The sequence below is a fragment of the Symphalangus syndactylus genome, chromosome 16, assembly GCF_028878055.3.
Source record: "Symphalangus syndactylus isolate Jambi chromosome 16, NHGRI_mSymSyn1-v2.1_pri, whole genome shotgun sequence".
In the NCBI taxonomy this organism is placed as follows: domain Eukaryota; kingdom Metazoa; phylum Chordata; class Mammalia; order Primates; family Hylobatidae; genus Symphalangus; species Symphalangus syndactylus.
In genome coordinates, this window is record NC_072438.2 from 41,060,457 (window position 1) to 41,073,361 (window position 12,905).

Here is a 12,905-nt window from a genome sequence, read left to right on the forward strand (position 1 = left end):
TTGATGGTGAAAAGCAGTTTCTAAAAGGCAATTTGTCTATATGTATCAATAATTCAAAGCAGTAGCACTTTTTATTTGCCAACTTATCTCTTAGAACAATACTCCCCCCAAAAAAATCAGAATAGTGCAAAGATGTACGTATAAGTACATTCAATACAGCATTCTGTTATTCTATTATTTGGTTAATAATTCTATTATTATAGAATATTCTTTATTATTATATAGAATAATAGAATATTCTATTATATAATAGAATATTCTATTATTCTATTATTCTGTTAATAATAGAATAAACAAACAAAAGCCATTAAAATATAAATGACATATTATATAGGAGAATGGGTTAGTAAATTATAGCATGTTTGTAACATGGAAGAATATGCTGCTATTGAAAATATATTTGTGTGTTTTGTAAAAAAAAAAAAAAATGTTTTTTCCATCTATCTTGTTCTGGGCTTACCATTTGTCCCAAAAACTCTTATCTGCTTGCTTGGGCACTATTTAAATCTCCTTGGCACCTAAGTGGGAGGATTGGGTGTACATTCTTTATTTTATGAGTCAGCCTTTCTTTCCCCAAGGAAAGTGAAGAAAAGAGCTGGGGACTTGCTTTAGCAGCCAGCTGTTTGGAAACTTTCTCTCATTACATATTCTCTCTGAATCTATTTAAAATATTGTATCAGAATCCCATGTTGTTAAAGAGTTATGCTAACCTTAGATCACTGTTTATAGCCAAGCTTTAGGTAATCCATGTAATTACACTTGGAAGTCCAATTACATGGTTGTTAAGTTGTCTTGCTTAAGAACTTTTCCCTTCTTAGTCTCCAACTGGAGTCAAGATAAAGAAAGTACTACTGCATTACTACATTATTTCAACTCCAATCTGGTCACCATGACTGAGCTAAGTGGGGCAATATCAGTTCTTTCTAGAATATATATTGATCTCTAACTCTTGTCCCTAGGTTGGGTTATTAGCATGGCCTTTAATGATTAACTCTTCTAAATGAAACCATTGCTGAAGAATTCCATGCATCAAATAAATTTTATGCCAACTCCCTATGACTTCTTCCTATTTTTTCTATTTGGTCTGTGGTGTATTATATTTAGCTGATATTTCAAAAAGTTTGTTTTACAAGTTATGAATCTTATTCTAGTGCCAATAGACCTAAATATTTTTCTATTTTTAAAAAATTATTTTGGAAGAGAGAATCTGTTTGGTCTATTTCAAGTTAAGCATCCTTCCAAGTCCAAGCAACCATGACTTCCATATGGTGAAGCCTTCTTATACATCCATGTCTGGGGGCACTGTTTGGGTAAACAATTGCTCTTAAGGAAAACAAGCTAAACAAAAAAACAAAAAGCAAAAACACCTTAGTTGTTGGGAATTGGATCAACATTCTAAAATGTTTTTACTAAAATCAATAAACACCATTTAAGATGGTTTAAACATATTCTCTAATTTATTATCAAACCAACTGCAAACTCAAAGGCATTTATCTCAGTGAAAACAGTATCCCTTAATTACATATATAGACATTCAAAGCAAAAATTGTACCAGATAAATTTAAACAAGAAGATGTTAATTGAGGTTATTGCAAGAGGAGAGGCCAGAATTCAGTCTGAACTCAACTTCATGAGAACAAAGCTTAGTTGGTTTATAAATTGCCAGAGTAAACTGACGACAAAGTATGTTACAGAAGTCATTATGTCAACTGGAGGCTGATTAATGGAATCTGTACAACATGTCCTGTTAATTTAGAGCTTGCAAATGTTGTCCATGGTGATTAGGTCATCTATGTTTACTAATAAGAATCCATCAAAGTTAGGCTTCTAGTCTTTTACAGAGACAAGGAGATAGGGGTTCTCTCTTGATAATTCATTTCAAAAGGATGGTTCTTAGCTCCTTAAGACATTGCATACATCTCAAAAAGGATCAGGAAAGAATTTACAGTGACAACCTTTCCAAATTAAATGCTCTAAGCAAAGGGAGTCTGGTCCTAGGGTCAGGAAGAAGCCTGTCTAATGTCTAGTCAAGCTAAGGAAACATGGAGACAATTTCTGTGACATTCTAGGTAAATAAAAATCATTTTCTTATGCTGATTCATTTTCTTTCAGCCTGCGCTGATTTTGTCATCGTTTTTTAATTCATTTATTTTTTAAGGATGGGGTCTCACTTTATCACCCAGAATGAACTTCAGTGGCCTGATTTGTTTGGTAGTATGGGATCTCCTTTTCTGACTCTTCCTGACTTTAATACTTACCAGGGAAAACAAAATTTTGCCAGGTAGACAGGACTCAATTTTGTAAATAACTTGGATACAGCTGTCTTGTATAGGTCACTTCATTTGTATGGTATGTGTTGTGTCTAGCATGCTATCAAATTGGCATACAAATAAAGGAGTGCTCATAAATTAAGCAAATAAGATTAGTCTAAACTTGTTAGTTGGAAGGGAATGTGGTGTCTTCTAAAATTTTACTCTAATTATTACCTAGGTAAAACACTGATGTTTGTGAGCTTCAGAATAATTAAAATGGCTTTAAATGGTGAGCTTTCATGTGGTTTAACATCTTGAAGCTGTAGAATGATTCTCATCTATAAAACGCCAGTATCTGATAGCCAGTTCAGAATTTCTTGTCTCAGAAGTTTATATAAAATGTGCCAAAAATATGTATTCTTTGTTGGGAATAAGAAAAGTTTTTATCTAATTCCGAAGTTATTAAAGGGGAGATTCAAAATATAAAGGAACAAGTTAGTAGAAAAGAGAGATGTAAAGGAAGTTATGGATAGGAGATGTGTTTTTTGAAGACAAAATATAAAGAAAGAATAATTGTATTTATAAAAAGGATGTTGTATTACAAATTTTTGTCCTACTGTAGAATTACTAGTAATTTTAAAAAGCAGTTAACAACCAGTAAATAGAGAAAAAACATAAACATAGAAATAAATGTATTATAGGACAAGTCAGAAAGTCCAAGCATGTCATAGATGGTGTAAGTCATGATAACGCTGGTGAAGGGAATTTATGAAAGAAATGTTGTGTGTGATTAAGCTAGCTCTAATTAAAAGGAAATTGTTTATAATGACTTTCTAAAGAATGCTCTACATGCTAAAATAAAATTCTCTTATGGGACTGATTTGCTAAATTATAAGAAATTTTGCTTTTAATATTATAATTGGCATCTTTTAAAGCTTGTCTTATTTGTATCTCAGAAGTTCAACTGTTGCTCTGTGTCACTGCTTTCAGCTCTTTCTCCTTTTGAGAAGGCCTGAGTTGATAACTCTTTCCTTAACCTTTTGTGTCAGCTCCTGTAACTATTTTCCCTCCAGTTTTAAACATTACTATAACCTGATGCTAAAATATTTTATCATAGAGGTCTATAAAAGCAATATCTTCTTTCAGTATCAGTATAACTTGATTTTATACTCTTAATATTTCTTGCTGTATACCTTATTTTTGGCTTTTAGTTTTTGGCTCTTATATTGCCTAAAAGAGTTTTAAGGGCTAATGAGTGCCTACCTATCTCCATTCCCATCTGGTCTAGAATGTTTAATGGAAGTCCCTTGGCCAAAGTGAATCCCAAAAAAACTCTGAAAATCTAAGGCCATGACAGGAAAGAGTGGATTGACATTCTTCACTATGCCCCACCTGAAATTTAGGCCAGGTTCAAAATGTGTTTCAAAATTACAAAAATAAAATATTGCCCTTTTGCACAAAGGAAAAGAATAGCTCCCCTATTCAACAAGAAGACTTAGTCTTATTAAATCTTAAAAAGAAGGATCCCCTAAGGATCAACTATAAATAAAATAGAAAGGCCCCTATCAGGTATTATTAAGTACCTTCACTGCTGTTAAACCTCAGGGAATCATAGGCTGGGTACACCTGTCCAGGGTTAAACCTATTTCTTATGAGTCCCCACAGGTGTTAAGAGCAGGACACAACACACACTTATAAATGCTAGGAAACTTAAAGCTGTTGCTTTGCAAACACACAAATAAATAACAGCAAGGATGAGTGTGTGCAGTAATAAACCACACCTATTATATTATTCTCACTTGATTTTTATCTTTCCTAAGATCTTCGATAGCTATTATTACTAATTTTTGTTCCTTGTTTGTTTAACCTCATAGTAAAGTTTGTGTCTTCTAGACTACAATAATTTATATGAAGACTATTCTGGCAGAAGTCCTCCAACTTATCCCATCTTCTAATCCGGAGAATAAAAATATCCTGCATTTCAGCCTCTTAGATCAGGTATCCATAGATTTTTGCTCCCCAATGCTAGGCACAGCCTACACCCATAATATCAGCAGGAAGCAGTTATAGAGCAGACCTCTGACCTTCTGGAGCCCCTTTAAGATTAAAGAGGAGTATCTCATCTCTGAGGAGGGCATGAGGTAGAAGACTGGCAGGACTTATTTCTCGATCCTGACAGGATGAAGTAAAGAAATTGCCAGGAGCCATTAGATGGTGATGAAAGCAATCCCTAACTGCCCTCATTGCTCATTAGCATGATATTCCCTTCAGTGCCATGATAGTTTACAAATGCTGTGGTAACAACCTGGAAGTTATCAGCCCTTTCAGTGCCCTGGAAGTTACTGCCCTGTAACTAGAAAGTTCTAAAGAATCCACCTCTTCATTTTGCATTACCCCCCCCTTAATTTGTATCTAATTAAACATGAGTACAAGGGGATATAAATACAACAGCTATCAGAGGTAGATAGCATTGCCTGTGAGGTAGCCGTGCTCTGTAAGGAACAGCTATGGTTCAATAAAATATTACTGTTTAACACTATCATCTCACACATGAATTCTTTCCTGGGGGAAGCAAATAACTCTCCTAGGCTAAGCCCCAATTTGGGGGCTTTCCTTCTCCGAGTCACAGGTATTGCTCTAGTTATTGGAAATACCCATGTGCCAACCTTTCTGGAATTTATAGTTTTTAATTAACTAACAGTAGAAAAGCAGGTTCAAATGGACATTAATTAAACCTAAAAGAACCAGAAATTGAGAGAAGCAGGTACCCAGAAGATGCAGGCCACTAAATGTTCAACACTAACTTCACCTACTTGAAAACTTTAGAGCTGGTGCTGACTGGTACACACTTTCTAGTTTTACACTATGAGTTATTTCCTTCTAAGGCATTGCTTTCTCTGTCTGGAAATTGAAGGTTTGGGAAACTTGTATATAAAACTTTTAGAATATGTAAGTGCAAGTGAAATAATCGATCTCACTACAATGGCAAACACTAGACTACAGAGACACACTCTGAAAGGAAGATACGTTTTCTTTTAAAATGGAAACATATTCTCCTATAATTTATTCTTTGGGATTTTACATTGGAAGGCCACTTTATAGCTCCTAATGTCTATTTGAAGATCTGCTCACTAGAGGAAAAAGGCAATTAAAGACACCAGGAATTAGTTCACTCATTTTCCACTTGTTCTTATTTATGGAAAGTTGTGCTTTTTAGTCCAGATTTTCAGTGGCTCTTCAAAAATCTTTTGGTTGTGCAGGTAAGCATCTTTCAGAAAAATACATCTTCCCTTGAGATGCTTGCAAATATCACATCTGTTGTAGAAAACACAGAAGATAGAGCTGTGTGCTCTAATTAGAAAGGAAAATTGCTTGAAATGTACCAGTGGATTACTAACAGTGACTGATGCAAATGGTTAGAGGAAAATAGCTCTTTTTGATTTGAAATAATGCTTTCTACACAACTGGTGTGCCCATAATAGGTAAATCAAATTATGTCTTTTCTCCTCCATGACTGTAAATTAACAGTGAGTAAATGGGAAGACATTAGAATTGTACTTTTCCATAAGCCAAAGTATAAATGTTAATCTGAATCTCCTGAATTTTCACAATTTGCCTAGAAATACTGTTAAAACATACTTTCTCAAGAGAATTGTCTTTGTTTGCAGCCTCCAAAAAAATGCAAATACAACAGCTACAGCTTTTCCTTGCGGCATTTTGGAATTGTCCTCACCCGGCAGGAAGTGAGATATATGCAAAGGCCTGCAAATCTTAAAAACAAAACAAAAACAAAAACAACACAAAAACCCTGTTCTCTTAAGATAAAGTTCAATAAACTTTAGTTTCAATTCCTGCAAAGGTCACATGAGGATTAGTTTAAATTTCAGGTCAAGAGGCAGCTTGCTTCCTATTTGATGTGCAGCAATTGAAGCATACCTAATGGAAGCACTATTTTAAACACAAAGGTTAAACACTGTTGAATTTTGACAAAGGTTAAATGCCTATTTGCCAAAGTTAACGACTTAATAGCATTTTGAATACCATTCTTTGTATAAAGGTTAAACTCATATTTTCAATGCAGTGTTTCCTCTCTTAAAAGGAAATACTCATTAGAACCCAAACAATTATCTAATTGTTAATTTGTTTTGATCTTATTTATAGTTCTTCAACCAGAGTATTATCTGTTTTGATTGCAAGATGTTTTTAAGCTTTCAAGAAGAAAAATGTTTAAAAAGAGAAATATGGTTATCAGAGAATTACTCCTTCCAATAGGTCAAAAAGAAGAGGGCTAAAGCTTTTAGAAAAATACACTGGGCAAAGTTGTAATCTATGGTGGGCTCACATACTTTCCAAGGATGTACATGAGACCAGTAAATAATTTCTTTGACTCAATAAAAAAATCATTATCAGATGATCATACTAAGAAAATGTGAAAAAATATTACACAAGGGGACAGCATGTGATCAATTCAGCATTACTTTCAATGCCATTTTAGCTAACATGATTATAATAATTTACATAATAAAGTGCATTAATTAGAAAAAAATGCTAAAGTACATCATTCATCTGTTATTCCCCAAGATTTCTAAATGACTAGACCATCTCATCTCACTTACTGCTTAGAAATTGAACTAAGAATTCGGGCATTGAAAATTCATGCTGAATTTTAAAGATGTATATAGGGAAAATACATTTGGAGGTTCTATATATTGCTTTGCAGGGAAGATATTATACTTGACAAAATATTTTAAATTCAATTACAAATACTATTACAAATAACGCAATTCTGTCAGGGTACATATATGCTATATATATTTATTTCAAGGTTATGTTGTAAATTACAGAAAGTGATGGAGGGCAATATCAGGAAAACTATTGTGAGAATTCCTCTCCTTTTTAAGGAGAGAACTCAGTCAGGCAGAGGAATGCCATCTGATCTGTCAGAAGGTGAAGATCAATGAGGAATGAAAGCCAAATTTCAGTTATATTTAAGGTAAACAAATGGGATAATGCAAATGGAAGCATACAGGAAAGAGTGGAGGGTGTTCTAAGCTTAAGAATATTTCAAAGATAATTTGAGGTTAAGTCTAGGACTTCCTGAGAAGAACCTAAGAATGGATAAAATCAAGTGATACAGTGCTCCAATACATCCAAACACCACTTGGTATTTTACTCATTTTGTTTATTCTGAAAAAAAGTTTTGTTTTATTTCTCTATGCTAATTTTTTCGCTCTTATTTTAGCATATTAACATTTATTTTTATTTTCTAACTTCAGTTTGGTGTTTCTTCAGAAATGTCATTTTAGTTTTAATTGTATAAGCTTTTTGTCACCTGCCCATTACACCCGTATTGATGTTGGCCACTAAAACTTACTTGGTGACAGTAACCTAAGACAAAGTAGAATATGTAAAAAAGCAAGAGCTTACTGGGAATTGTTTGCAAAATTATTCTTGAAAAATATCATAATAATACTCTTATCATTTTACTTTAAGAAAATACAAAGTTATCTTGATAAACCATTCCATAATGCTTCTGAATGGACTGAAAAGATAATGAAACTTGTTGAACCAAGCCTGTTGTGGTCAATTTTCTTGCTGTGACTAATGGGTATACTATCTAAAAATCTAATTATTAAAGAATTAAGGCAAGAGATATATAAAGTTTTCTTCAGTTTCAATGGATTATACAACATTAAAGAAAAGATGAAGAAATTATTTGGTTCAAATGGGGTTTTTAAAAATTAATTGTTAGTCTTGCAATGCTTAACATAGTTAAGACAATAAGTAGATTTATGAAGACATTGAATTTCATATGCTAAAGAAATGCTTTACTTTTTTTAATGAACTTTTTTCGTGACAACAAATGGGAAAGAGCTCCTTTTTTGTGGTGACTTTTCCATTTCATATCATGAAATCAATACCAGAAATGGACAGTGAGTATCAAGCACTGCAAGCTTTATTCAATGGCCAACGATTTGGATAAGTGAGAGTGTAGCTCATAAATTAACTTCGCAGCTCTTGCACTTCTGGAAGTTACAGATATAGGATATTCTTAGTACAGGGTATGGGCATTCGGAGCAAGAGGAGGAAAATTCATGCTTTTTCTTGAGAAGGGGTGAAGATTTTTTTTGGAATCAAAGAGCTGCCTCTTTTTTTTTGTTGTTCCCTTCAGGTCATTGATGTGGTGATTGTCAACTGTCATGGTGTGTCTGGGAGTGTCATTTAGTATGAAAATTGGATTATAATGAAGCTAGATTCTTCAGCAGTCCAGTAAGCTGTATAATAAGGAACCTCTGACCATAGACATCCTGTTCCCTAAAAATAAGCAGAGTTAAAGCTAAGTAGGAAGTGTATGTTCCATGGGCATTGCATTGGGCACAAAACAGGATGAGTGTCCAGCTGTTATGTAGGCACTTCAATAGGTAACACTTTTTAAAAAGTAGTTTCTAGGTTCACAGAAAAATCAAGCAGAAAGTACAGAGATTCCCTGTATATCCCACATATTGATAGCCTCCCCCATTATCAACATCCCCCACCACAGTACACATTTGTTACAATTGATGAACCTACACTGATACATCATCATCACTCACGGTGTATAGCTTACATTAGAGTTCACTCTCAATGTCATACATTCTCTGTTTTGGATATTTATAATGGCATGTATCCATCAGTGTATCATACAGAGTAGTTTCACAGCCCCAAAATTCTTCTGCTCCCTGTCAATTCATCTCAATTTCACCCCCAACCTGTGGCAACCACTGAATTTTTACTGTTTTGTTAGTTTTACCTTTCTAGAATGCCACACAACTAGAATCATATAGTGTGTAGCATTTTCAGACTAATTTATTTCATTTGCTGATAGATATTTAAGTTTCCTCCATGTATTTTCATGGCTTGATAGCTCATTTCTTTTCAGCACTAAATAATTTTTTCATTGTTTGGATGTACAACGGTTTATTTATTCATTCACCTTTAAAAGACATATTGGTTGCTTCCAAGTTTGGGCAGTTGTAAATAAAGTTGCTATAAACTTCAGTGTGTAGGTCTTTTTTGTGGACTAAGCTTTTATCTAATCTGACTTCATACCAAAGAGTGCAATGGCTGGATTATACAATAAGAGTATGTTTAGTTTTATAATAAGGAGCAAAACTGTTCCAAAATGTCTGTAGAGCTTGAACTCCTACTAGCAATGTATGAAAGTTCCTGTTGTTACGCATTCTTTCCAGCATTTGGTATTGTCACTTTTCTGGATTTTGACCATTCTAATGGGTGTGTAGGGGTATCTTGCTATTGTTTTAATTTACATTTTTCTGATAACATACATCAAGCAGCTTTTCATATGTTTATTTGTCATCTGTATATCTTAGGCGAGGCATCTATTAAGGTCTTTGATGTATCTGTTAATCAGTTTACTTTTAACTGTTGACTATATAAGATTTTTGTATATTTTAGATAATTATTTATGAGATAAGCCTTTTGTAAATACTTTCTACAAGTCACTGGCTTTTCTTTTTGTTCTTTTGAAAGTATTTTGTTTTCGTTCTTGTTTTGAAGAACAAAAATGTTTAATTCTAATTAAGTCCAGCTTATTAATTTTTTATTTCATGGATTGTGCCTTCGTTTTTGTATCTAGAAGTCATTGCCAAACACAAGGTCATCTAGATTTTCTTTTACATTATCTGCTGAGAGTTTCATAGGTTTGCATGTTACATTTGGGTCTTTTATTTTGAGTTGATTTCTCTGGAGGGTGTAAGGTCTGTGTAAAGATTTATTTATTTTTGTATGTAGATGTCTAGTTATTTCAACACCATTTGTTGAAAATACTATTTTGCTCCACTGTATTGTTTTTGTTCCATTATCAAAGATCACCTGACTAGTTTTATGTGTTATGCTTTACTTTTGCAAAATCAATGAGCATAAACCTGAGAATTCAAGTGCTTGTCAGAATATCCCCATTACTCCAGTTAGAAGTGTTAATTTGGTAGTGAAAAAGGTACATTCTAGAATAAATAGCAACAATTCTTACTCATGTCAGTAGTTTAAAATACATAGCTGTCAAGTTGATCACTAGAAAAATTAGTTTTATACCTATTTTCAAGACATGAAATGCTTGAATTAAAAGTTCAAATTTATAGATATAAAGATAAATAGCCTAACTAGTGATAGTCCAATGATGATTTCAAGTTTGTAGATTTAAATTGCATACTTTGATTAAAAACAGATTTTGCTTTTGATAATTTAATATGGGGAAAGTGCTTCTTACCTTCCTTTGGGATTTTAATGAAACACATAGTCAAGTTGTATTGCCTGGAATTCTGCTTTGATGAAGGGTCTGTAAAGGTGGCTGACAATGGGGGAACAATTTGCATTTTTACTTATTCATGGTCCAAAAAGTTCTGACCTATGTCATGTTTGTTTGGGCAACTTTAATCTAAGTAAAACACCTTCCTATATTTCTACAGTTCTGTGCCTCACTTGTGCCTCCCCTCCTTTGTAGCATTCCATGTTAGAGATAATCTTAGTTTTTTCAGTCTGATAAATAATAGTTGTTTCTACCTGATGCCTCACTTCTCAATATTGAGTATTGCACTAATAAATGAATAATGATCTTGTAATCACAAGTTCTGTTTTTAGTTTCTGCCTCTCCATCTTTACACTGCATGATCTCATAAGCTCTATAAATGGGAAAAAATAATACCTAACTCATAATGGGTTGTTTCAAGTATGATAATATTAATGTTAAAATTTATTTGAAAGGATCATAATAGCTATCATATAGCATATTCTCAAGATATTGTTTAATTCTAAATATAAAACATTTTGGGGTCACTTACTTGCATTTCATATAGAATGATTTGAAAGTAGCATCTTAATCTTAAAATACTTTTCAATGGCCAAAATTTCAGGTGAAGTGCAATAGAGAAAATATTAAGGGAATACTATCATTGTATTTAAGTAACATCAATAGGCAGCTCTCTAAGTACTTCTATTTATATATTTTGCACAGTTAACAAACTAGTATTAGCATTCTTATTATTTTAAAGCAATAGATGTAAGTTAATATACTAATTCACAGAAATATTTGGCTAAAATTAATTTATATATTACTACAATTATTATTAAAAGTAAAAAAAAGTCTGTTCAATATTTTAGCATTTTTAAGTACCTAGTAACATTTTGGGTCCTATTATCTCATTAAAAACTTAAAATGCATCGAGCAAACATAAATGTGTTACTTGAATAGCAAAATAATAAATGGAACTGAGTCATAAAAGTCATCTATACATATAGGAAGCTTTCTACTCACAGAATAAATATTTTTGGAGCTCATAATTTCTGATATCAAGAAGGAAAATAGTATTTTGGAACACCTGTCATAAATTCCCATGGCATTTATCTCAGAATAATTGTTTATTCTCTAGATTTGATAACATTTGGTTAAAGAATTAATAATGATTTTATCTGAATTACTTAAAAGCAACGTGCATTTATGTAATAATGATTAGAAGAAACTACAGCTTTCATTTCAGTAAATGTACGGTTTCACTTTGATTCGGTTTTTGGTATCACATCAAATTCTCTTATGTATTATAATTTATTACCCAGAATTGTTGGGTAATTTGGATGAAAAACATCAAAGTCATTGACATGCAGCTTAAGAAACAAAGCCATTCAAAGAGTAATCTTGAAATTTGTAGCTCGCAAACCAAAATAAACTTCCCATTTTCTCACTAATTATTTTCTGTTGATATAGGAAATACTCTCTGAGTAGGTGACATTTACATTAAGACCTCCAAGATGATAATGAGATAAAGGAGCAAGTGCACATAAAGAAGGAGGAAAAGGCTTGGCACAGTAGAACAGAAAGACAGCCATTGCAAATGAAGATCCTGAGGGAAGTGGAAAATATGGGCTTTGAAAATTAACAAATTAATAACATAAGTGACAATGGGGATTTTCAATTTTATTCCAAATCCAATGGAAACCTAGTTTTTTCAAAGCAGAGTGATAAACCTAAAAGCAATTAGAAGCTCAAAGGAAACAGAAGACATCTAGGTATTCTAAAAGTTGTACAGTTCCCTTTCACTCTAAAGAGAAGTAATAAAATTTCCAAATTAAATTCATTAGACTAAAACTTGAATGGAATAACTATAGAGTTTTAGTGTGGAAAGAAATTACTTTTAGATATACAAAATATTATAGAACTGGAAGAAATCACATAACATAATTTAATTTAATTCAGCCATAATGGAATTCATGTACTGCTACGTTCATAAAAGTATATATGTACACACATATAGAGACTTGTACGTATCTATATATGCATTTATATATCTAATTTACATAATAGTTTAATTAGTTTAAAAGAGTTTAAACGTGATGCAGGATTTTTGCTTCTTAGCTCAGCTAGGTCTGGCTTCTTATGACCACGAAGAATTAGGCTTGCTGACATCAAAGAGTGAGTCGAGTAGAATTTACTAAGTGAAAGGGAAGCAGTCAGCAAAGACAAGAGTCCTGAAAGCTGGCTGCCCCTTTCACAGTTGAATACCGGGGCTTAAGGTGGGAATTCCTGGCAGCTCCAACCCATCCTTCCAGTGGGCATGCAGGCCCTTAGACTGAACTGCTCCATATTGATTTATTTTCCCTACT

The 12,905-nt window shown here is 32.9% G+C and overlaps 1 long non-coding RNA gene across 1 annotated transcript in view; it reads left to right on the forward strand.

Annotated features, from left to right (window-relative positions):
- LOC134732729 (uncharacterized) overlaps positions 1-12,150 on the forward strand; it is a 31,821-nt gene extending 19,671 nt beyond the window's left edge. The window contains exon 3 of the long non-coding RNA XR_010116212.1: positions 12,010-12,150. This is a non-coding gene — a long non-coding RNA (uncharacterized lncRNA). The remainder of the gene's footprint in view (positions 1-12,009) is intronic.
- Positions 12,151-12,905: the final 755 nt, after the last annotated feature.